This window comes from Ambystoma mexicanum, chromosome 12 (genome assembly GCF_040938575.1).
Source record: "Ambystoma mexicanum isolate Mex_15411 chromosome 12, UKY_AmexF1_1, whole genome shotgun sequence".
In the NCBI taxonomy this organism is placed as follows: domain Eukaryota; kingdom Metazoa; phylum Chordata; class Amphibia; order Caudata; family Ambystomatidae; genus Ambystoma; species Ambystoma mexicanum.
The window spans coordinates 932,417,339-932,443,711 of NC_090936.1; the positions used below are offsets into that span (position 1 = coordinate 932,417,339).

At 44.1% G+C, this 26,373-nt stretch overlaps 1 protein-coding gene across 4 annotated transcripts in view; it reads left to right on the forward strand.

Annotated features, from left to right (window-relative positions):
• The window catches only part of LOC138514122 (protein NEDD1-like), a 1,166,279-nt gene that overhangs the window by 539,655 nt on the left and 600,251 nt on the right, over positions 1–26,373 (forward strand). The gene's annotated exons all lie outside the window — the stretch shown is intronic.

Here is a 26,373-nt window from a genome sequence, read left to right on the forward strand (position 1 = left end):
CCCACATCATTCAAAAAAGCACATATCTTAAAGGTGCCTACTTTGTTCTAGTTGTGCGCAAAACCTATTTGGGCATATCCACACGTCCCTTGGATGTATTTCTAAAAAAATAACCTTTGCACATGGAAATAGTTCCATTACTCCTCAGAACAGATCTTTTTATGCAACCTGCAAACATAGTGGAGTAACACACCCCAAACTCTTTCCTCCACAGTGAACAACAGTAATATGTGGGCATTGAAAGTGAGCCTTAGTGTTACAAAATGACAGTAAACTCACCCAGTTTAGCCCAAACAATGTATACAAGCAAACCCCCACTCCCTCCAAATCAATAGTACCAGAGATGCCATACAACTCAGTTTACCTTTTCAAATGATTCACCCACCAATCTCCCACCATCCACACAGTAAGCTTTTTTTTAGCACTAGCCACATTCATCTTCCCTACACACAACAATCCAAACACCTACTACCCTCTCTTCCTGTAAACCACAAGCAGATAACTTCATTCCTCCAATCCCCACAGTCCCCTTTCCCTGTCAGGTATCCTTTAAAGACCTGGATGTGGCACGTGCTGTCCATGGACTACCATGATGTCTGCAGATGCTGTGGCCACTCAAAGGGGTGGGGGAGATTTAAACACAATTTAAGTTAATCATTGTTGGTGGCTCTGAAAATAACCCTTTTTTGGGGGGTTTGTGAACAAACGCCTTTATTTGCTTTTTTTTGCTTTTATGTACTGTAGTACTGTACACTATACATCTACTTTTACATTTTCCTTACAAGAACCTCTTCAAGGTATTTCTAAGATTGTAAAGGAACATTGCATTTCTGACATCTGTGAAGTGAACTCCATCTTGACAAAAGAATTCACACCATCAGAACTTATATTATCATTCTCAAAAGATGACATTCCTGCAGCATATACAAAAACACATACAGCTTTATTGACCAGCTGCCTTGATTCTTCAATTTGTGGACTGAAAACGTTTGTTGGACATCTCCACTTTCGCCTGTGATTTATTTCAGAAAAAATAATCTGGAAACGGTTGCATAAGGCTTTTAAAGCAATCTTTCAGGGCAACTTGCAAAGACACTGGCCTGGACATTTAAACTGAGCTGTACTCTCACAGACTGAAAGCAAGCTTGCCCTGTTTAAGTCACAAACAGCATGACAGAAAACTTCCACTTCTGCCAATCCAATATTTCCAACTGAACTGAAGAGTCCCCCAGAATCCACACAGTCAGCCTTCTCACAAACATAGCCATAGCCATTGTCAGTGCTCTCACAACTCCTGTAAACAATACTCGTACTACCCTCTCTTACTGTACACCACACCCAGCAAATCTTATTGGCAAATCCCCACAGTCCCCTTTCCATGCCACGGATTCTCAAAAGATCTGGATGCGGCACGTGCCGTCCGCTGGTTACCGTGGTGTATGCAGACCCCGTAGCACAGGGGCACCCCTTCTACCCTTTCCACTTTCATGTTCTCAACACTCCCTCACTGACTGCTTTCAAAGAGTTACACATCCATCCACCAATCACATCCACAACCTCTACACCTAACCCTGCCATCTCACTTCAACACTTCAGATATACGCTTGAACTCGGAGTACATATCTCCTGTTAATGAAAGACATCTGCATCAAAAACGACTGTGCAACTGTCTAAGATTTCTATTTCCAGATTCATTCAACAAGATCTGCATCTAACAAAACATAGTACAGGTATGCTTCTATTTAGAAAAAAGTTTTCTTCAACTGTTTCATAAAATGCATATCTGAATATATAGCAGCACTGTGTCACTGTTTCATAAAATAAGGGAAAAGCAAATAAAATAGACCTGTAGATCATTTTTAAGTGGCATTTTGTGTCTGACAGTGTATGTTGGCAGCACATGCATACATCCCAACATCACCCATTCGATTGTATAGGTGCTTCATAAGTCATTTTTTTTCTTTGCATTCCGTCACGTCCAATACCATCGCTTCCAATACCACTTCTCCCATTATAAAACTCAAACTAGAAAACAAAGAAAAAAACACCAACGTACTTCAAGATTCGAAACTGTGACATGTATATCAAATAAACATATACAATGCTGTGCTTTTCAAAACATTTTTTTGAAGCATTTTTAGGAAAGTTAAAAAATGCCTATCAGCATTTACAGCAGCACTGTCACTTTTTCTTAAAAGTAAGTAAAAGCAGATCAAATAGATTTGAACACCTTTGTAATTGGCACGCAGTGTGCCGGTTTAATATATTGACAGTACATGTAAACTCCCTAACATAACCCATTCCAATCTTCAGCTGCTAATACAAATACAGTCATAATTATTTCTCTGCATTCTGTGACTTGTATTCCAACTTTCACAATGGGAAAAGTAGAAATACAAGTACCAGAACGCAAAAAACTAAAATCAAAGGACTAGATAAACAACTATGGATTAGAATGCATCATGTTGGCAAGTATGGATATACTCCTAACATATTAAACTTCCACACACCAACTTCCATTTAAAAGTGTATTACAAATCTTTTATTAACTTTTCTTCTCTTTTACAAAATGTTAGAGCTTCTGCAAATGCACATACACATTTCTTAACGTTCATGAAATTGCTCCTAAAAGCAACAATTTTTAACCGTCCACCAATTTTATTAACTTTGTCCCCACCACTGCTCCTTCCTTTATAAATATGAACCTTGCTTACTAAAAGTACCATTGCCACATATCCTCACTAACTTTCTTTTACAATTACAGAAAGGAAGCACATCACTGAAATCAAAAAACAAATACCCTTCGCATCCAAGAAAGGAAGTACATTAATGTACCATGTATATGTATGTAATTACAGCAGTACAGTTCCACTATATATTTCCCCAGACTACTCTTCATTCAAACCAACATTTCTTTCACTCTAGCCCATTATATTCCACAATTCACACGCTTACCATACCTATGTATACACCACCATTGCAACACCCACTCTGTTCCTCAAAACAGAAGAATCGCCCTACTGATTCCATCACACCACCACTGCCTTACTCACTAACCCAACACTGTCGCACCTCTGTACACTTACTCACAACCTTCCCAACTACACCTAATATACCATCTCACAATCAAACAGCAATTTTGTTCATCTCTACAATCACACCCATGCACCATACATGCATATACACTGCACAACTTCCAACACAAACTCTTTTCCCAACAGACACAACAAAATGGCAACTAAACAACAACTACGTAGAAAAAAAGCACACAAGACTAAAACTACACCATATAGTCTTCCATCTCTAAAACTATTTATAGAAAACATAAAAGAGCTAATAACCTCACTCAACAAAACTAAACCAGGCACGGCTAAAGAAGGTAAGGCCCTGCTTGCAAAAACAAAAAGGAAAAAACTATTATGTACAAACAAAAACAGACCTACCAATGAACCTATCCCTCTATCTACCAGTGTTAACATAGTCACGGTAAAGCAATCCAAACAATTATGTTGCAGAAAATGTTCCAGCGTAGAGTTCTTCACACTCTTATAAAAACACCTGAAAAGTCACGATCTACCCTTAAAAACGACCACAGGACACTAATCCTGCAAGCTCTAATTGACGTTGCTTTTCTTATAAAAATAAAATTGTTTATATTGATTTTAAACAGATTGAAACCACTAACTAAATTAGTCAATAAATTACAAAAAGTACTTCTAACCATGCGCAGTGTCAATATAGAGACATTTTCAAACGTATGTGATGTGAATGGATTCACACAAGCAGCACAGAACCATACTTCAATGAAGAAGCTTATAAACCAGAACAACTTCTGCAGTGAGCGCTATCCAAGAGCGCAGTGTTTCTTTACTTTCTTCTGCTGGAGGTCTGTGCAGGGAGGCGTGTGCACTGTGAGCCCCAGCTTGAAAATCACTTTCCTCCGCAAAGCGGACTACGAAGGGACTGACAAGGGCAGTCAGCAGTCCGCGGTGCCGCAGGGACGGAGAGACGGCAGGGGGTTTGACATTTGACACAGACTTCCCCCTTTTCATCTCTGCTATTTTGGCGAGCTTCCTCTAGTAAATACAGTGCGAAAGGAGTTGGTGGACGCTACAAGCATTATGCCCAACACGGCAGAGCAGGGGGTGAGTCTAAAGAGGAAACTCCCAGCAAACGAGCCCGAACCAAGAAACCTTCGAAGTGCGAAGCTGCTTCACCCCAGGCTGGCAAGTAGCCAGCAAGCCCCCTCTGAGATATTGGAACAGGCGGCCCAGTGGAGCCCTCCGTCTGATATGACAAAAGAACTCCACGCGGCAGTAACGCCCAGAAGTCGTGACAAAATACTGCCACAAAGAGTAAGCGTTTTCAACTTTCCTCCTATTGAACTGGGGGGTATGCCTGTGGGGAATAATTCAATGGGCAAGGGGGCTTTGGAATTCACCAAGAACAGCCAAACAAAATCTATGCTGTCCTCACTTCCAGACGCACTTGAGGGAAGTGGGCAGACCCCTTGCCCCCTCGAATCGGTTTCCATCGCGGACATAGCAGCCCACTCCGGAACTGCTTTCGAGGGAGATGGGATTCCCCACCAGCCCGCCCGCAGTAGATAGGACGCTGGAGCAGCTGCCTGCAATAGGGATGGCAGCCGAAAAAAAATGTTCTTGGCTGACTTGAGGGGGGGGGACTCTCAGAGCTTGGGAATCGTGGTGAGAAAGTTAAAATAATGATACATGCTGCGGGGGATTGGAACAGGAACTGGAAGATTTGAGGACTCCACCGGGAGGCAACGAGCCTCCTCCTCCCCTGCTCTACACTGTCCCCTCCCCATGCTCTACCTCCCTACGATCTGACCAACTAAGCTCAAAGGAGAAGGGTGGGCTTGGCGAGGGTTTAATTTTGCCCCAAGGTGACGGCAGGGCAGTCACCCCTAAGAGAACAACTCAAGCCGACCCTGCAGCTCGGAGCCAAAGCCCGCAAGCAACCCAAAAGCCTCCTACCGAAGCCATGCCCACAACTTCTTCCCCAACTCACCTTCCCACTGGTGCACCGATCGAAAAAGACAGCTTGGATGCTCCTTGCAAACCAAAAACACTGGGGAACTCTCAAATGCTTTCCAAAAGGTTAACTTGCCCAAAAGCACCATATGAAAGAGGGGCAGCGGGTGGGAAAAGACGACAACACACAAATGCTGTAATCTTAGATGAGCATTTCCTTCTGCTGGATTAAAGCTTGGCTCATGGAATGCTAGGGGCTTTAAGCACTTGACTGTTAAATCCGATGTAGACCTCTCAAGCTTCGACATATTGTGCCTACAAGAAACGTGGCTGATGGAAAAGCCTACCTTAGATTGCTATCAACTGGTACATTCTCTGGCATGTAAAGAACATAAGGGAAGACCTAGATCAGGCCTCATCGCCATCAGATCCGGAAGTGGCCTTAACCTGGTAAGGGTACTTAGATCCACAGAGTTTATACTGGCAATAACCATTGCATGGGCTCCGACCACAAATTGTAGGGGGAACAACTTCCAGGGCGAGATTCTGTTGGTGAATACATACAGGAACCCGAAACGGGTCTCCAATGACCACTTTATTACTCAAATGGATATCATAATTGATGATTACTTGACATCAAGTGAATCCAGCTATGTCATCCTAGTTGGAGACTTGAACATCGACCTAACTCAAGGACTACACTCGCCTTCGGGGAGAGCGTGACGATGGAACAATCTAATAAAATCAAGAGAAATACATAATCTCCTTCAGCAAGTCGGTTCCAAAGAGGAACTTCTACCCACTTGGGAGAGAAAAAATCAAACTGCCACCATCGACTATATTCAAGTCTCACGCAGCTTATTGACAATAAAGGAATCATTTGAGGTGACCAGGACTAAGCATAGTAATCACAACATCTTGATCTTCACCTGGTCTTCACCTAGGTTTGAACCTTGTTACACAACTCCAAACCTGGAAGTTAACCAAAGCGGCACAAGGTTAAGGCTACCAGCATCAGCAAGTATCCGACTCACTCGGATGTATGTGGAGGGAATATGTATGGATTCCACTGGGGCCAGACCATCGGCTGATTACGCAGCAGTGCTTTTAGTATTTGGACCCACTAAAGGAAAGAAAGCGCCGCAATCAAAACCACCTGAACACACATTTAACAAAGAACTGGTAGAACGAAGAATATGGGTGAGAAAATTAAAACGGGCAGCCGCAAATTCCAACTCTGTACAAAAAAAAGAAGAGGCTAATTCTGCAGTTAACAAATATAAATCCTGGCTGACGCCTCCAAGAAGATGTCGAGATCATGCTTCATACTATTTGTGGAAAGAACGCACAGGACTTTTGGTCCCTAATAAAGGGGGACGCAAAAGTGTTTAACCAAGCATTGCAAAATTCAATTGGTGACCAAAGATAGGAATCTCACTTTAAATCTTTACGGCGTATCAGTGACATCGAATAACTCCCAGGTAGCCGTATCTGAGAGTACCTGGTGGACCCCAACAGATCTCGAAACGATCAAATGGAAAATCAAAAAACGTAATGGTTCTAGAGCGGCGTGCTCTGACGGCATCATGAATTTTGATCTTAAGAAAAACGTGGAATCCTAGGCTGCCTTTATCAAAGAGGTATTTACAAACTGTGTCAAGCTTTCAGAGATTCCAAAATCTTGGAAGAAGGCGATCGTGGTGCCAATTTTTAGAAAGGGCTCAATCGACAATCCATCGAACTACTGCCCAATAGTGTTGCTGGACATGATAAGGAAGCTTTTCGGGGCTTTGGTTTTGGACAATCTTCAGACCTGGCTATCTACATCAGCCCGGTTCGACCCACTTCAGGGGGGCTTCGTGAAAAATGTCAGGACAACAGTAAACATTCTGGCAGCACATTGAAAGCCAAAGTATTTGAGGGCCGGCCAAAAATATACATGGCATTTATCGACCTGGTTCAGGCCTTTGACCGGATAGATAGATCTCTATTGTGGGCCAAACTACACCGTCATGCCTGTCCCTCTGAGATCTTGGATCCAATAAAGGCCCTCTATTCAAAAACCTCAGTGTGTGTACGCTTAAACAATCTGCGTCGTCTCTCTTCATGGATCGAGACAAAGAGAGGGGTTAAACAGGGATGCCTATTGGCCCCTGCATTGCATAATGCCTACACGGTGGACTACAAGGACTATGAGGATAGTTTGTTCATTCCCATTGACATTGGATGCAAGTAAAATATCAAGGCTGCTATATGCAGACAACATTATCCTCATGGACCTTACCCCTATAGGCCTACAGAGGCAGATAAACAACCTTGACGCTTACCTCAAAGAAAATCAGCTCCTGATGAACCTCGAAAAAACAAAAATAATGACATTCAGAAAAAACCCTAGGAATGTGGAGAAATTTGTCTGGTCTGTGGATAACAAACACATTGAAATTGTAAGTAACTTCAAATATCTCAGCATCATTCTAAGCAAAAGCAACAAGGAAGTGCCAATGCAGGAAAACGTAATGACCAAAGCCCGTCTTTTAATCTTCCAGTCCTGAGCAGTGGCAAACAAATTCGAGCGCTTCACATTGTCACCAATACTGACTTTATACAAAACGAAGGTTGTTCCCAGTCTGACCTATGGTGCAAAAGCGCTACCCAATCTACCAGCCAAATTTTTGGGCAAGAGTGGAGGGACTTTATTGGAAAAAGGTCCTTAACCACCCGCAGTGTCTCCCGATTGCACTGATAAGGAGGGAACTTTCACTCCAATCACTGGGTTCTATTCTGGCCCGTAACGAAACCATGCTTTACTGCAAAACCTTGCTACCTGCACCCCCACTGATCCTGAAAGCAATACATCAGGAAATTGTGGCAGGTTCCTGTAAAATGTTGCAAGACTGGTCCCTTAGGGTGCAAACACTGATACACTGGGTGGGCAGCTCCACTGAGGAACTTATCAATAACCCGGTAAAGGTAAAACAGTGCATCCTGGAGAGAGACTGGATTGACACGCTGGAAAAGGCTGCGGCTACAGAGTTGACACAAGATCTGCCCTTGATCTGGGCTAAAGTAAATTCACCAAAACCCTACCTGCTAAAATGTCCGGATAAGAGCTGTAGAGAGTCTTTTCTGAGAATCCGGCTGAACATCTTGCATACGAAGGAAGTTCTGTCGAGAAGGAAGCAGTGCAAAGATAATTCATGTAGATTTTACCTACTTCCGGAAGAGGTGGAAACTGTCAAACATCTACTGTTGCACTGCCCAGGGGTGTCGGTGCCCCACCTAACTCACCTAGGACACCTGTTTAAAAATGTGTACCTCTGTGATGAAAAGGAATGGTGGTTCCGGTTAATGAGCGGGGAAAAAACGACGTGGGTGATCGCGATGGTTGGCTTTTTTCGAGGTATCGGATTGATTACCTAAAGGAGAAAGGTCTTTAAAACTCACTCATCCTTTGTGCTAAATCTGGAAGGAGCCATTGGGAAAGATGAACATAGAAGAGACTTCAAGCGGGGAATTGAAAAACTGAAATCTACTTCTTGGGCGCCATCCTCTTTCTTTTTTTGTTGTTGTTTTCTACCATTTAGGAAATCTATCTTGTAAAAATTGTTTTATGCAATTAAATCAAGTAATAAAAAAATTAAAAAACAACAAAGAAAAACAATTGCCATAGACAATAATGGTCAAAGATATGAAATGGTGGAACAAATCATTATGGCAAAATAAACTCTTATAGAAAAAAGTCCCCAAAAAACGTTTAACCAAATGCACCATTCACCCAAACAAACCGTCCCAAAAAAGTCCCCAACACATTTTTTTATCAAATTCACCTTTCACCCAAACAAACCGTCCAGTGTACAAATGGACATGCAGCTCAATGTATAATGTATGCCAACTGTCCTTTAAATCTTTGACAATTCTTCAATCACTATGTGAAACTAAATGACAAAAGTAAAATGAAAACTTTACAAACCATAGACTCCTGTCCAGTGCGCAGCCACACTGTTCTGCGAGTACATTCATTAGCCTGCATTTTAGGAACTGCTTGCAAAAGCACTTTCCACCACATGAAAATGTTAGCCACACACCATTCAGAATCTTGTGCATTGACTATACTATGCAAAAGGTCCTGCTCTAGAACTGCAAAATTTAAATAACATTCTCTTACATGGAACAGCCAAAAAACAGCTTCAAGCAATAGAGCACATTCAACGTAAATAATTTGGAACTGAAGATGACTTAGAAAATTCTGTACCTTTTAGAAAACATTACAGAAAACCTCATAAACACCAACGTCCTAATACAGACACGCAAAAAAGAAATTGCTACGTTTCAAAACACATCTGCTGAAATACCAGACCAAATATGTGTCTGTTGCCGTAGAACGTTTTATAAAAAGAGCACAAAAATGTTAGATCTAGCCTACAAAATAGAAGACAATGAAGAATCCCAATGGATACAATTAGATTTATATCTAACAGCAGAAGTAAAATACAAAACAACTAACCCCTCAACAGTGTGCACGTACTACAACACAAAGCTTGACAATAACCAAATGCCATCACGTGCGATCACTAATAACTTAGAAATATTTCCACTTCCAAAAGCTCTCCAACAGCTTAACTTGTACGAGAGCATTATAAAACAATCAGTGCATCCATTTCAAGCCACAATACGCCTTCAACCAAAATCAACCAAATTAACTCCATCCGAGTTACTTAAGGGCATCAGTGGCAAAGTAGTATATTTACCATTAGATCTAAAAGAAAATGGACAAACTCTAGGAGTACAATGGCCAATAGATCAATCTTTGAACGTTAATGGTGTGCCAACAGAAGAGAAAATAATTTGGCAACTACTAGTCGACTCAAAGTTAGACGAGACCTACAGTATCTAAAACAAAACAATGAATACTACAAACCTATAAATATAGAGGAAAACTTAAGAGAAACTGCCCAAATATTTCAAGATTCACCAGTAACCCGCCATTTGAACGTGTAGATCCTGTTACTGCCACCAACATTTTAGACCAGTATTGTCACGCTCACCTGATTCCCACGGAGGCGCAGGTCTGGCTTCGAGTGCTGATGCTTCTTCAATGGTGAAGCGCAGGACTCTGAAGATGGACAGGAAGGGCCCCTCTACTCTGGCTTTTCTGGCTCGCAGGAATATTCCCGTGCGTGAAAAGGGAGTATTACCTACTGACGGAATAATGCTCAAGCCTCCCACTCCCTTCCAATCCTCCACGATACCCTTCCACGATTCCCCGTGAAGTCTCACCTTAGGGTCTGGAAGGATGAGTTCTCCATCCTGCTTCTGATGCAGGGGCGCGTTTAAACCCAGTTACTTCACTGGATTGAGGTTTGATGGGAGTTCAAAATAAGCTTGACTATTCAGGTGAGGCGCTGTAAGAGTTCTGTTGCTAGTTCAAAAGTTCAAGCTTAATAATAATGTTCATTGTCTTATTGCGGCAAGCGCTAATGCTTATGTCTTTTTCCCCTTAGGGGCCGGGGTTCGGAATGCCGGAGATATGGCGCCGACCCGAAGTGAAACGTGCAGTTCCAGTAAATGACAGGTAAGTTCTGGATGAGCGTTCAGGTAATGTCTTTGCATTCGCTCATTCAATGTCTTTGTCTTTTTTCCCCATAGGGGCTGGGGTCCGGAATGCCAGGAAGCGGCAGGACCCGAAATGAAATGGGAATGACCCAACAGGTAAGTCTTAGAAGGAAACTGAGCCTTTCCTATTCCCTTCCTTCTCTCACCTTGTCTTCTTGTCTTTTTCTCTCTAGGCTCTGAGAAGTGGGTGCGGATCCGGATGATCGCTGCTGAAGATGGAGGCGCTCAGGAAAGGTGAGTGAAATGCAGCGCTGCAGCGATCGAAGCGAAATACTTTTAAAATGATGTCTTCCCTTTCAGGATCGTCGGTGTGATGTCTCCGTGATGCAGCTTTAGCTGGTAAGGTCTTCTTTCTCCCCAATTCTCTCTTATCTCCCTTTGCAGGTGACCCAGGATGCTGACAGGCGTGGCTGAAGTCCAGATGCAGGAGCTGACACAGTGAGCGTCCAGCTGCGAGGAGCAGAACAACGCGAAGCGTGAGTTGCTGATCGGGCGTGGTTTAAATAGCTTTGGAAGAAGTTCCAGGTATGTATCCTTCCACCGATCAGGTATGTATCCTTCCCTGACCACACCCAGGTGGAAAGTAGTCCCACAGGTAAAGTAGTTCCATTCAGGCCTCAAGAGGGCCTGGATGTAGCAGCATGGTCTGCATCAGGTAAGTGCACATTAAAACACTTGAACATATGTCTAGCTTTATGAGCCTGGCGCCTAAGGCGCCAGGACAGGGGTCTAACATGAGCCTGGCGCCTAAGGCGCCAGGACTGTGTCCAAAGGGCCCCAGCTTGGGCCCGCTGGCACTTCCCTGTGGGGGAATGATGCCTGCCTCTGGGGTTGCTGGGTCGGACCTGGCTCCTTGGAGGTAGGCATCATGACAAGTATACAATTCCCCCACTACACTCCAAAGACACAATTGACGATGCATTAGAAACAAAGAATCCCCAATGAGCATATAGGAGAAAAGTGTATAGGCACATTATTTTCCTCTACTCTTTGCTACGGGAAAAGGAGAAAGATATGATGAAAGGCCCGTATAAATTAGTGAATCAGAATATCGCTCTTTACGAATGTATTTTGAAGACCCCAGATTCAGAAAAAATGTCTACATTTTCTACCTCCTCTTCGAAAGTGAACTAGCAACTCTGTTATGGAGTTCAACACACATTAAAACAGGCTCTAATGTTTAAACAAATTCTCTACCCAACTGTCTCAAAAAATAAGACAAAGATGAGGTTTTGCAGTCAAGTATCACAAGCCTCTTGGCAAATATGCGTGGTACAAAAGAATACTGGTTCTGACGTCACGCTGATGTTAATGGTATGCTAGGTAACTGTTATGCTCACCTGGTCTCTGCAGAGGCATTGAGGCACGGTTGCAGCCCTCCCTGAACTTGAATCACCCCCTACAGGCCTCTCCCTCAGTAGAAAAGCTGTGAGCGGTGGTACGTGGTGATACTGCTCCTGCGTGGAGATAACAGTGGGTGAGTGCGCCAAATCTGTGATTGTTATACCTCTCAAATCCTTCACCTCAAAGTACAGTTTCTGTGAGCATAACCGGCCCATAAAGCTCACCTGTGAATTATGGAAGATAAGCTCTCCGTCCTGCTACTTCTGGCAGGGGCGCGTCGAATGGGATCTAGTTCTTTCACTGATCCCTGATGAGGATTAGTCCAGACCTGCTCCGACTATGCTTCTCCTTATGATTGATAACTCTTTCTTGAGCTCTTGTGATGCTGTTCATTCTGTTTAATGTCTTTATATGTTGCTCCTATTTATGCACGCAATAATGTGTCTCTTCTGTTTTCCTCCCTTAGATGGAAATGCGGCCTCAAGGCAGCTGTGAGACACGAGACGCGGCCGGATGGAAGATGGATGCTACCACTATCTTCGACAGCAGGTAAGTGATGGTTTAAGGAAAAGCGTGAAGTATGGCGAAGTGCAACCTTAAACTGACTGTTTTTTCGATGTCTAACCTTGTCTTCTGTTTTTCCTTGCAGGCGCTGCTGTCGATGATGGAGCGTGTGGTGCTGCGGTGCCAAGATGAAGATTTCGGCGTTCCGGAAAGTGTAAAGATGAATACTTGGTTTGCCGAAGAGATGTACAGGTAAGAACAGCTTCCCCCAGTTGGTAAGTATGCTGGCAGGATGTCCAGGAAGCAGCTCTTCAAAGGTAAGTCTAACCTCAGGCGACAGTGAGCGTTACGCTGCTTGCAAGTGCAGAATAACGTGAAGCATCTGACTTGAGGATCAGGGCAGATTGTACAGCTGAGATCGTGGGCACGCCCATTAGGGCCGGCTGACCAGCCACACCCTGGCACTCCTAGAGAGTGAGTTCATGAAAAGGCAATCCATTAGCAGCCACACCCAAGAATACACTTAGGGCTGCTTAATGGATGGAATGTTCAAGGTTAATGCATCCTGCTTAATTGATGGAATGTTCAAGGTTAATGCATCTGAAGTGCTATGTCTATAATAAAAGATTTTTGGTGTTAGATGGATGTTCTTGTTTACTTTTGTGCATGAGCCTAGCGCCAAAGGCGCCCGGACAGTTTTCACCCAGGGCTCCTGTGCATGCGACCCCTGCATGCCTGAGCCCCTGACTTCATGACCATGACAGTAACCTAGACCCACTCACATGGTTTGTTACTTTAAGCTGTGCAGAGTATGCATGTGATTACTTGCACAACTTCTTACTCACTGCAAACCAAAATAAAAACAGAATAGATATAAAAAAAAACAGGAGAACTCTGTTCTCTTGACCCTGTCAATGTATCAAGATACTTTCACCATTACTTCATTGCCATGCTGCATTTTATCTGCAATAAAACTACCCCTCCGCATAGAGAAGTGCAGCACTTCTTTTGGAGAAAAGAATATCAATCCAGAGGAGCACCACATAGTCACATGTGTTTGTGGATGAAATGTGCTCGAAAATGTGGCCATGATAGTGACGCCACTGTTTTTACAGTTTATTGAAAAATACATTACCTGCGACATCCCTTCAGAAACCAGTTTGTGACCTACATACACAAGTGGTATGCTTCCAAAAACATAAATGTGGCAAATACTGCCAACGTAGATATAAAAACAAAGGAAAACACTATCCCAAATGCCGCTTTGGCTTCCCTAGACCAGTTTACAAAAAAGGACAAGTAAATAGCTTGATGTCTTCTGTTAAACGTAGCGTAAAAGGCAAATCCCCTAAAAATACATACAACGTTAAAAAGGATGAAGCATCCAAGTATATCAATGATTACAATCCAATCATTGCCCTCTTGTGTAATGCAAACATAGACATACCATACATTGCAGACGATTCCACTGCAGTTGCAAGATATGCTGCAGTCACCAAAGCTGAGAGATCTAAGCTAAAAGACCTCTGGGATGACATATATACTACCCAAACAGAAGTACTGCTTTGGAAAACATCTGCCTGTACGACATTGCCCAAAACTACACCTACAAAAACAATGTTTCACTAAATGAGACAACTGGCAAATATTCAGTTTCAACTTGTGAAGGAAGCCTGGTGAAACTCGCCAAATCCAGTAGCATCATATAAAGTTGTTTAACTCTCCAACATAGGGAACTGTAGTACATGGCCACACTCAAACTTGTTAAAACTTTGAGAAAAGAAAAATAATTATTAGGTGACTGACTCAATTGAAGCTGCCTCCAAAGCAAATGAAAGCAGCATAACAAATGACAATTTCAAACAATACAAACACATTTTGGACAATCGATGCCAGCAAGAGGGAGAAATTGAAGCTGAACTGGACAAAGACAATCCTGAGGGCAGTCAATCTTCCCTTACAGGAAGCCAACACCCTCTTGGAGAACCCCTCATTGTAAATTAAGCAGAAATAGCCATGATTGAGGTAGAAAATACCATGCATCAATATAAACAATCCGAGGAAGACTTGTCAGTGCTGGAATCACAGCTAAATGATGAACAACTCACCATTTATCTAGAAGTCACTCAAGAACTTCAACATGGTTTTCAACATGAAACTAAAACCTGTAGCTGTAAACATTATAAACATCTGCTCCTGTATGTAAGTGGTGAAGCTGGTTCTGGTAAATAATCAGCACATTTCTACACAATTTAACAAACAGCCCCCACAGGCTTAGCTGCCTATGCATAGGAGGTTTAGCTTTACATCGACTACTACTCCTCCCAGTAGAACACCAAACCAAATTAGAATACTACAAATTATCAGCAGAAGCTGCTACTAAAGTATGCAGAATTCTAAAACAAATGACAGTGCACCTCATAGATGAAGTAAGCATGGTTTCCAAACTCATGTTGGCTTTAATTCATCTCAGAATGCAAGAAGTCCTGAAAACCAACTATGAAGATCTGTCTGGAGGAAAACATGTCATCGTTTTCGGAGACCTCCTACAGTTAACACCAGTGAACGGTCAACCTATTTTCAAAACATTAGGCCACAAACAATGTTGCAATACCCTCGGCAGCATTGGAAATGTAAATCTCAGGAAACATTTTCACTACAGAAAACTAACTCAAAACATATGCCAGTCTACAGACCTCACCTATGTTAACATTTTAAAAATCATTATAACTGGTCTGCTTACTAAAGATGCAAACTCCATCTTAAATAGTAGACCAATCCATGAGCTGTATGGACGAAACACATCTTCTGATGTCATGAAACAATTGACTCAACACAATCTAAAATGTATGTCCTTAATTCCAACCCTTGCAAGCTGTAGTCAAGAAAAGAAGAAAAGAGAAAAATCGAATTGAGGTTGTGCTCACACCCTGCATTGTTTGTATGCCTGTAGCTTAAAATCAAATTTAGGTGGTGCTCACACCCTGCACTGTTTGTATGCCTGTAGCTTCAATTCGAATTTAGGTGGTGCTCAAATTCTGCTTTTCTTGTGACTATGCTGACTGGTCACTCCCTTTGCCCTCTGTTCTGTCTTTTTTCTTCTCCCTTACCCTTTCCAGTCCCGGTGTTTTCTCCCAGTCCTATCTCTATTCCTGTGTGCGCATCCTGACTACTTCCCCCACCCCATGCACTCAGCTGCCCCACCTGGTTAAGTGTACCAAACACTTTGCCCTTCTCTATGGCACTTTCTATCTCTCCTATCTTCACTAACTGCGTCTCTATCTTCTATCCTTCACCTCTCACTAAGTCTGGCAGGAATAAACTCCAGAATTACACATTGGGCTCCAACCCATGCCTGTCTATCGCTGACACCTACGTCAGTGCTTCCGCCAGAGAGAGACTCACCGACGTCCTCTTTGTGGTTCCTTCACCTGACCTATGGACTCTTCATATGGTTGCTCTGCTCTCTCCCTACTTTTCCTCACACATTAATGGCAGCACCTGCTGGGAGCTCACCCTTGCCTTCTCCATCTCCAGCGTCATCATAAATGTCTGTCGGAATGGGACCATCCTGGCACAGGGACCTCAATCCAACCTCCTACATTTTGATAGGCTCCTCCCTCGCTTTATCAACTTCCTACCTTCCTCCTCACAGGCTCCCTTGCCATCTGCTTCCACATCCTCCCTGGCTCCCTCCCATCCTCCTCACCATATGGCCACCCGCCACAGCCCCCCTGCCACCTTTAACCCACCTGAGTCCCATGCCTGCACTCTCCTCACTGACATCCCTGTCATTTCCGGTCTTCTGCCTCCTCCTACCTCTCAGGCACTCTCGCCGCTTACGGAGGTCACTTCTGTACCTACGCCCATAAGTCTCTAAAAAATGGCAACCTGCTCCATGTTGCCACGCTTAACTCTAGCTCTGCTATCTGCCACCTCCTTGAACTCCTGGATCTCAATGTTCTTGCTCTTACTGAGACATGGTTTGAGGACAGCTTTGTCACAAGTTTTGACACACTTCTCCCTGAAGGCTACAAGATCCTTTCCAAGCCCATGCCTAACAGGACAGGAGCTGGAGAAAACCTCATCTTTCTGGAGTGGATCCCTGTTTCTGTTATTCCCACTCAGGCCTACTATTCCTTTGGATGCCTAGTTTGCAGGCTCTCTCTACTGTTTCCTCTCTTGCTCTGGCCAACTTCTATCGGCCGTTGGGGCAGTCTTCACTCTTCCTCTCAGAATGGGCGGATCTGTCCTCTGCTCTCCTTTCCTTCTCTTCTCAACTCCTCCAGCTGGGGGATCTTAACTTCCATCTTGACTCTCCCGACTCTTCAGGACCTTTCTGCAACCTATGCAACTCTTTCTCTCTCCATTCTACCTTCAGGTCTGACACACACTCCTCTCCACAGACAACCCTCTCTCTATTCCTCTCACTACCTCACTCTCCTGGACTGATCACTCTCTTCTTCTTTAGCACCAGCACACCCTGCACCGCTGACCACCTTCAAGGTCTTCTGACCCATGAAAAGAGTGTCAGTGGCTGCCTTTGCCTCCACCTACTCTCCTCCTTCTACTCCTGTGGCTGACTCCCACCCTGACACAGCCCACTCTAACCTTCATCTTTCCATCTGCAACGCTCTCAGCATCCTTGCTCCTGTCATGAGGGTCTGACTGAAGCCTGCCAAAAAGTACAACTCTTGGTACAATTCCAATCTGGCTGCCCTTAAACGCAAGTGCAGAGCAGCAGAACAAAAATGGGGATCTTCAGGTGCACCCTCTGACAAACTGGCTTGCTGCATTCTTCAAAGGAAAATGCAGACTCTGCATCTGGTCCAATAAGAGAGTCCCTATTCAAGCCTGCATCGCTGAACTTTTCAAACTCTGCAAGGAACTGGGCAATCCTACTGCAGCTTCATCCTCTACTGCACCTACCCAGGCCCTTTGCTCTGCCCTGGGTGCACACTTCACTGCCAAAACAAAGGGCATCCGTACCCACTCATGCACCAACATCTCTTGGGCCCTCCTTGGCCGTACCCACCCCTCCCCCTCTTGTCTCCCCCCTCTCCCCTGAGCAGGTCTCTGGTCTATGAAAGCATCTTCCAAACAGGTGGTCCCCTGCCCTTCCAAAACCATCAATGACAACATTGACACCCTCGCTCCAGCCTTGGCAGACCTCTGCAACCTCTCCTTTGCCATTGGAGTCTTCACCACTTCTATCACACACTCTCTTCTGCACCCTCTGCTCAAAAATCCTTCCGAAGACCCTTCTATTCCGGCAAACTATCGTCTGATCTCTGTCACTCCTTCCCTCAGAAAACATCTGGAGAAGTTGGCTATCTTTCAGCTGTCTTTCAACTTACCCTCCACACTGAATCTGTTGGTTATCTCCATGACCACCAGTCTGGCTTTAGAGTATCCAGGCTCTTTTTTTTAAATTTATTTTTTAACTTTATTTAACTCATTTGCATTTGGGTTACAGACAGACATAGCTTTACATTTGCATTTTCTCATTACAATACTTCCTTGTCCCATTCAAGAGTCTTTACTGACACTCCTTATTTGTGTATCCATATAAAGCACTCTTTGCATTACATCAAATTTAAAACCTCATTGTAATTGTAGTTTCGTCATTGTTTACTCCTTGTTTATATAGTCTTGGAATGGACCCCATTTGCCCTTGGATCTACTCTTAGTTGGAACATTGCATGCATATTCTTCCTCTCTTTCGTTCACAAAAGTCAGTTCGCTCAGCCATTCTTGTATTGTCGGTGCCAGGTTTGTTTTCCACTTTAATATAATACATTTTTTAGCTATGATGCAACCCATATTAAATAATCTTCGGGTCTGAACTTTAGTTTTCCCAATATCTCCGAATAGGTATCTGAGAGGAAGCGTTGTTGGGGGGGGGGGGCCCAGGGGGGGGGGCCCAGAACATATGTATGGTACCTGCTCCTTCCGTCCCACATTTCATGCATTTATTTTCAGTATTAGGGGAGAACTTAATGTACACCAGAAAATATAATTGTAGAAGTCGGAGCCGCAAGTTGATCGAGACTTCTTTTGTGAGAAGGCAGTATTTCTGCCATTTAGATTCCTCTATTATAGTTTTATAGTTTTGGTGTCTTTTTCACATGCCAATCTAATTGTGTTGCATTTTTCGCTTTCATTTTGCACTGTGGCATATATTCTCGACGGTGGGCAGTCATAATGTCGACAGTCAAAATGTCGAAAAATAAATGTCGGAAAAAATGTCGACAAACAATAATGTCGACATTTTTTCGATATTTTTTCGAAATTTTGTATTTATTGTATGAATAAATAAATAAATATATATAACTAAGATGTGTTGAGTATGAGGGGTGGGGGTGTGGGGGGGGGTTGCAGGGGGTCTTGGGTGAGAGGGGTTGTAAATTAAACTCTTTTTGGTTATTTATTTATTGAAAAAATAAATAAATATATAATTAGAATGTGTTGAGTATGAGGGGTGAGAGGGTGGTTGTGGGGGGGTGGCAGGGGGGTGTTGGGTGAGGGGGGGTTGGGGGGGGACCCCCCCATAGTAAATTAAACTCTTTTTGGTTATTTATTTATTGAAAAAAATAAATAAATATATAATTAGAATGTGTTGAGTATGAGGGGTGAGAGGGTGGTTGGAGGGGTGTGGGGGGGTGGCAGGGGGGTGTTGGGTGAGGGGGGTTGGGGGGGACCCCCCATAGAAAATTAAACTCTTTTTGGTTATTTATTTATTGAAAAAATAAATAAATAAATATATAATTAGAATGTGTTGAGTATGAGGGGTGAGAGGGTGGTTGGGGGGGTGTGGGGGGGTGGCAGGGGGGTGTTGGGTTGGGGGGGACCCCCCCAATAGTAAATGATACTCTTTTTGGTTATTTATTTATAGAATAAATAACGAAATAAATATATAATTAGAATGTGTTGAGTATGAGGGGTGGGAGGGTGGTGGTGGGGGTGTGGGGGGGGTGGCAGGGGGGTGTTGGGTGAGGTGTTGATAGTTCTAAGTGACATTTTTTTGTCGACATTTTTTTTTCTAAAAAATGACTTTTTACATTATAAGTATAGGATGTCGACATTATTGTTTTCGAAATTTTTTTCAACATTTTTGTTTGTCGACATTTTTTTTTCGACATTATGACTATAAACCATTCTCGACAGTAGCCCCGTACAGTGGTCCCCTCGAGCAATCGGTTCAATGCATTCACTAGCCATCGGTTCTTGAGGGAATGACGGCCACTTGGTTTTAAAAGCTGCACGCATGCAATACTGCAAAACTCTTATCGGGCCACCACCCAATTTCGTTTTGAAGTCTTCTATGCTGACAAACCTACCAGCTGGGTAAAAATCCCCACATTTTAATTCTTTACCAGGGTTCCATGCTGTCTGGATGTCTATCGAATGAAGGAGGGAGCCCAGGGCAATTCCACAGCTGCGCAGTTACAATATGGGGCAGTCGTACCCAGCCTTTGATATATACGGTTCCATGCATTCACTGTGGTGCGCACAGGGTCATATGAGCATGAGTCTATGTAGTGGTCACTTATTATTACTAATCTAAGATCAGACTGGGAAGCTCCATAATGTTCCAGTTTCTTATGTGGTACCTCGGTGTATGGCATATACAAATATCCTGCATAGTGCGCTTGCACTGCTAAGTAATAGAGTTCGGAATCCAGGGCTGCAAGGCCACCGTTGTCGTACGGTTCAGTAATAGATTCCCACTTCATTCGGGCAACCCTGCTCGCCCATGTGAGTTGTATATCCCGTGATCGCAATTTGTTAAAGAAATTCCGACCCGGCCACAGCGGGATAGTGTTAAAGAAGCACAACAGTTTGGGAGCTACCACCATTTTCAGGAGTGAAATAAAGCCATATGAGTGGGAATTTGGTCCATAGATTAACTTTAACTTCTAATGTATATAGATATTTTTTGTGGTTTTGTCCAAGTAATAGTTTCTGTGTCCGCTACACCATTACCCCTAAATACTTAACAGTAGTCGGGTCACATTGTAATCCGTGGAGGGAGGTTTGCTGGTTCCCTTGTGTTGTCTGTTAATGGGACTAGCTCTGACTTGGCGGTGTTCATTTTATAGCCTAATATAGTGTCAATTCCCCATTTTCGTCTAACACTGGCTTTATGCTTGCAGTTGGTTTTTGACGATAAAGGATGGTGTCATCCGCATAAAGTGAAATTACCTGTGGGGGATTAGATATATGTATACATATGTGGCCATGCATGGTCCTTATTTTTCAAGCCAGCGCCTCGATGGTCAGAGAAAATGGAAGGGGCGCGAATGAGCAGCCCTGTCATGTACCCCTCGCCAGTGCAATGGGTGTTGAATACTTACGGTTGGTATTATCTGTGGTTGTTGGGTTTGTGTATAGCAGTTTCACGTAATTTATAAATCCACCCCAACCCGATTCTGCTGAGTACGCCAAATAGGAAATTACACAAGACCGAATCAAATGCTTTTTCAGCGTCAAGAATGACCGCCGCAACAGAAGCTTCCGGGTTTATCTGAGACATAGTCCCAAACAGCCGGCACAGATTTAATGCGGTTGATCTTCAGAGGATGAAGCCTGACTAATCGGCGTGTACAAGGGTGGACATGTGTGGGAGTAGTCTGTTTGCGAGGACTTTTGCAAATATTTTCATATCAGCATTTATCAATGACAATAGACGGTATGAGACCATGTCTGCAGAGGGTCTGTCCCGCTTCAGGAGGACTGTTATAACTGCTTCAGTGAGGGAGGCTGGGAGTTGACCGTTATGACACACCTCCTCCCATAGCTTCCGTAAGCAGAGGCTAGTATGTCCTTGTAAGTATTGTAGACTTCGATTCCCAGTCTGTCTGGGCCAGGGGCCATTCCAGAGGCTATTGCCTCTGCAATCTCCTCTGATGTGTTCGGGTGATTTAGCTGATCGACCGAGTCCTGATCCAGACAGGGCAAAGGGGTATCCTTCAGATAGTTTTCTACTTCAATCTTAGTTTTGACAACAGCGTTAGTGCGTGTTGCAAGTTGGGGGTTATTGGTTGGTGGCATGCTGTATGATAGCATTCAGAGTAGAAGGGATGTCATACGACGGATGTACCGAATCTGGTGGTTGATAGCCCAATACCAGATCTAGATGGCTACACTTACGCTTATCACCCTTAATGTGCAGGGATTGGGACACACCATTAAACAAAGACTGGTATTAAATCACCTGAGGGATATCCAAGGGGACATTGTATTTCTACAGGAAACCCACGTGAATGAGACAGAATCGAAGAAATTAGAACAGGGTTGGGTGGGAGTAGCGGCCCACACTCCATACCATGGCAAGCGTGGGGTCTCTATACTAGTTCACAAACGGGTCCCCATGCAAATACAAAATACTATTGCAGATAAAGACAGTCTATATGTCATCTTGCAAGGACAAATACACCACCATTCTATTACACTTTAAACATAAATGTCCCTACAACAGATCACCCCAGCATTCTTCACCCACACCTTTGCTCTTGGCGCACACCTCATGGGGAACCTGACATTTATGGCCGGGGAGCTTAATGTGGCTATCGATCCAACCCTGCATCGCCAGAGTGTTGGTGCTGGTGGTCTGCCAAAATTGAAAAGAAACATGTCCACCAAACATTAGTGATGGACCTGTGCATGTGGGGATGTCTGGAGATACATGCATGGAGCTCACAGGGACTATTCCTTCTACTGCCATAGTCACCAGAGTTACTCTAGGATCGATTACTGGTTTGTCCCAGCCAAAACCCTTCACATGAGGGATGACTGCGACATATTACCCACCACCATCTCAGATCATGCCCCGGTGTGGCTCAGAATGACCCTCCCCAATACTTCTCGCAAAACCCCACTGTGGCGGCTCAGTGTGAGAACACGGACATATCCAGAATTCTCAGAGCACATCAAACAAGATATTCACATGCTCTGGGCTACAAACTTAAATCACTCATACAACACACACACACCTACTGGGATACCTTCAAGGTCTTTATAAGAGGCCAATGCATATCAAGATGGTCATATAAACTCAAACAGCGGAAGGAAAAAGAAACACAACTGCTAACAGACCTTGCTACCCTTGAACAACTCTGTAAACAAAAACTCAATCTACAGGGCCTATCACACATACGCAGAGTTTGGACAGAAATTAGGCATATAACTTCTACTAGTGTTCAAAATCATACTCTAGTTGGCACCTACCTTGAAGGTGATAGACCATTACACCTAATGGTGCTTGCCCTGAAACAAGGGCAAGCCCCCCAGATGATCACCATGGTATGGGATAAACATGGGACCCCACTAGTCGATGATGAAAACATCAATGCTCGATTCGCAGAATATTATGAGGACCTATTTATTCACTACCCCTGAACCGCCCTCACACCTAAAAAATACAAGTATTTCGGGGGTCCATCGAGCTACCTAGGCTTACCACCACCCAACGGGATGCGCTCAGCACGCCCATCTCGCAGGCAGATATAGATTGAGTAATCCACTCCCTCTCCTGGGGTAAGGCCTCTGGGCCCGATGGAATCCCGATAGACTTTTATAAAAGCATGGCTGACGACTTAATCCCCAAATTAGAAGATGTGTTTGCAGTGGCGGTACGTCGGGGTCAGCTAACGCAGACGATGTTAGCAGCGAACATAGTGGTGTTCCATAAGAAGGGCCGCCCCCCAGATGAATGCAACTCATACTGCCCAATATCGCTCATAAAATCCGATGCAAAGATAATAGCGAAGTGCTTAATGCAGAGAATAGAGCTGGTTCTAACGCACCTGATGCATAAAGATCAGCACGGCTTCATTCGCAAAAGGCACTCATGGGGATAATGTCCACAGACTACTACACATTATGGCTGGTGAGTCAGGACAGGAGGATGTTGTCTTCGCTATTGATAAAGCGTTCGACAAAGTCCAATGGGACTTCATGTTCTTGGTCCTGGCTTAATACGGCTGGCATGGCTAATTTATTGACCTAATCGCTTGTTGTAAACTGGACCGACTGCCTCCGTGACTATGAATGGTACGATGTCGGCACTGTCTCAGTGACTAAGAATGGCACGATGTTGGCCCCATTTGTGCTCCAATCTGGTACTCGACAGGGGTGCCCCCGATCACCCTTGCTTTATTCCTTGTCCATAGAGCCGGTGGCAATTAAACTACGCACTGACCCACACTGGGAAGGCATACGGCGGGGGAATGAAGAACATCAGGCTTCTCTCTACGCCGATGACTTCCTACTTTATCTTTGCAAAAGCCCTGAATCTCTCCCAGAAGTCCAGTATCTCCTGCAAGTATATGGACGGGTACAAAGTTAACTGGGCAAAGTCTGAGATCCCTCCGTTGCAACAGGATATCCTATGGGATCCAGGGGGGGTTTCTCCCATTCGGCTCCAGCTGCATTATATCAGATATCTAGGAGTCCGAATTAGCACTCACATTAGTGAACTTCGGAACCTCAATTACCCCCATAATGTTGAGCGCATATGCCTAGACCTGATGAGATGGGAGACATTACTCCTTTCGCTAACGGGCATGGTAAACGCTCTAAAGATGAACTCCATGCCCAAACTTATACCTTGACATGATGATACCATCTAGTCCCACTCCCAAGACGTATAGCGATCTGCACACTTCCATATCCAGATGTATATAGTGGGGGAAGAAGGTGCAGCTACGTTGCGCTATCCTTCTAGTCACAAAGGCAAAGGTTTGGCCCTTCCATCTTGAAGAGCTGCTATAGGCAGCTCAGATCTGTTGGGCAAAACGGTGGATCAATAGCGATGACACCACAAGCTGTACGGACATGGAGCTGGCCTTGATGGCCTCCATTACCCCCACCAAAATATTAGCCATCCCTCCTGCTAATCTACCACCTTGGATTAAACTACATCTCATACTATATCTGACCATCACACAGTGGCATAGATTACGTTGCCAACAGAGAATCGCTACCAATGTGACGCCCACATGGAAGAGCGTAAGGGCACTTTTAACAATCGGTCACAAACACAAAATTCACCCCTGTCAAGATACACTGTGGTCGCAGGTTAGAATATTGGACCTGTGCAATGGTACTGACCTACTGCCTTTTCAAAATGGTAGTCGGCTGCTGGGCCTTGAGACCGGACACTGGCTCCAATATAGTACGCAATTGCCAGTGATAAGGCAATGTACTAAAGATGAGTCTCGCCAGGCCGCCCCAGCTCTGTGAAACTGGAAATGAACAGGATACATTCCCCTGCCTTTGCATATTCTTCTCGGAGTATACTGAATAATGTTTATGGGAACAGCACCCTGGCAATGTCCTGATCTACTGATCTCGACATCACCGTTGACGCTGGAGATATTTGAGTACTTCGCTGCTATCCCAGGGACCTCAGCGAACATCAGAAATGGGGAAATCCAATTTAGGATCATCCAACAAATGTATAACACCCCTGCCAGGATGGTTAGAATGGGCCTGGCACCATCACCCACATGCTGGCATGGCTGCACAGCCTTAGGCACGATGGGGCATATACTATGGTCATGCCCTAAACTCGGACCCTATTGGCAGATGGTCCAAAGGCAAATTTGACACATACCTGAAGCTGACCTACCACTGTCTCCCGACTTTGTTGTTTGGGCCGGACACAATGACTGGCACAAAAACAAGCTTACTCGAAGGCTCATTAGCATCATACTCTTCACCTCTCACAAACTCCTAGTCTTACAGTGGAAAGCAACCTCCCCAGCCTCTGTGGCACAGTGTACTGGATGGTTATCTATGACTATGAACGAAACTCATTCAAACGACAAAACTGAGAGAACACAGCTTGTGTAGACAAATTTTGGCAGCTCCTAGACCCATTTATGTAGGAGATCAGACTGTTACCGACATAGCCTACCCCGAACATATAAGGAAGGCCCAAACAGTAGGACTTGTCCCCACCACGCCTCATATTCATCCATTAGGATCCCTAGCTCCTCCCATTTTTGACTCGCATATACTAACCTGATCTACGCTTAGCTGCTATCCCTCCTCTCGTCTTCACAACCGAATCTGAGCAAGCCCTGTAAATGGGGGAACGAGAGGGGGACAGGCCCAGTTGGCCCAGGGGATTATAGGGAATGTTTTAGGACCATTGAGTCATATAATAGAAAGTATTATTGTTTTACTGTGTAATGTATGCGCATACTCTATAGAGCAGGGGGAGGCCCTGTTGGAATGTTATTTCTTGCGTTGTCCCAATTTCATTTGTTGATAAAAAAACAAACAGATGATGATTTTAGAAAAAGAATGCTGGGGGGGGGGGGGAAGCTGGCTGCTTTTTCATTTTTTTAAAAGCCTCTCGGCCTCTCTGCTGCAATGCACCATGGGAAATATAGCTATCAGTTTGGGAGAGGGGTGTACCCCCTTCTCTGTCAATATTTTAACGAATTCCCGTACGGAATAACCTGAGACCCCTCTGGTAAATCGAGTCCCTGCTTCGTGCCCAAGTTGGTTTGTACCTGGTCCAATTCTGTCCAGCGGTTTTTGCTGTGCTCTGCGCAGGCATTTTTATTTTTTTCCTCTATGGGTAAATGAATGACAGTAGGACGAAAACAGAGATTTCTTTTGCTTTCTTAATAACTTTTTCATTTTTGAACAAATCTTTCACAAAATGTCCAGTCTCTGGTCATTTGGGTGGAGACCGAAGGGGTGACAAATCCATCATGTAAGTCAAAAGTTATTAGCAATTCACCTTAACTATAGTGCCACGACTGCTGCACTCTAATATGACTGTATTATACCAATTTTAAAAAAGAACACAGCGATGGAAACGGTGACCCAAACCAAGCACAAAACAAGCACAGAGACACTTTGAACACCATTGACACTGAATGTCATTTTGGTCTGCAGG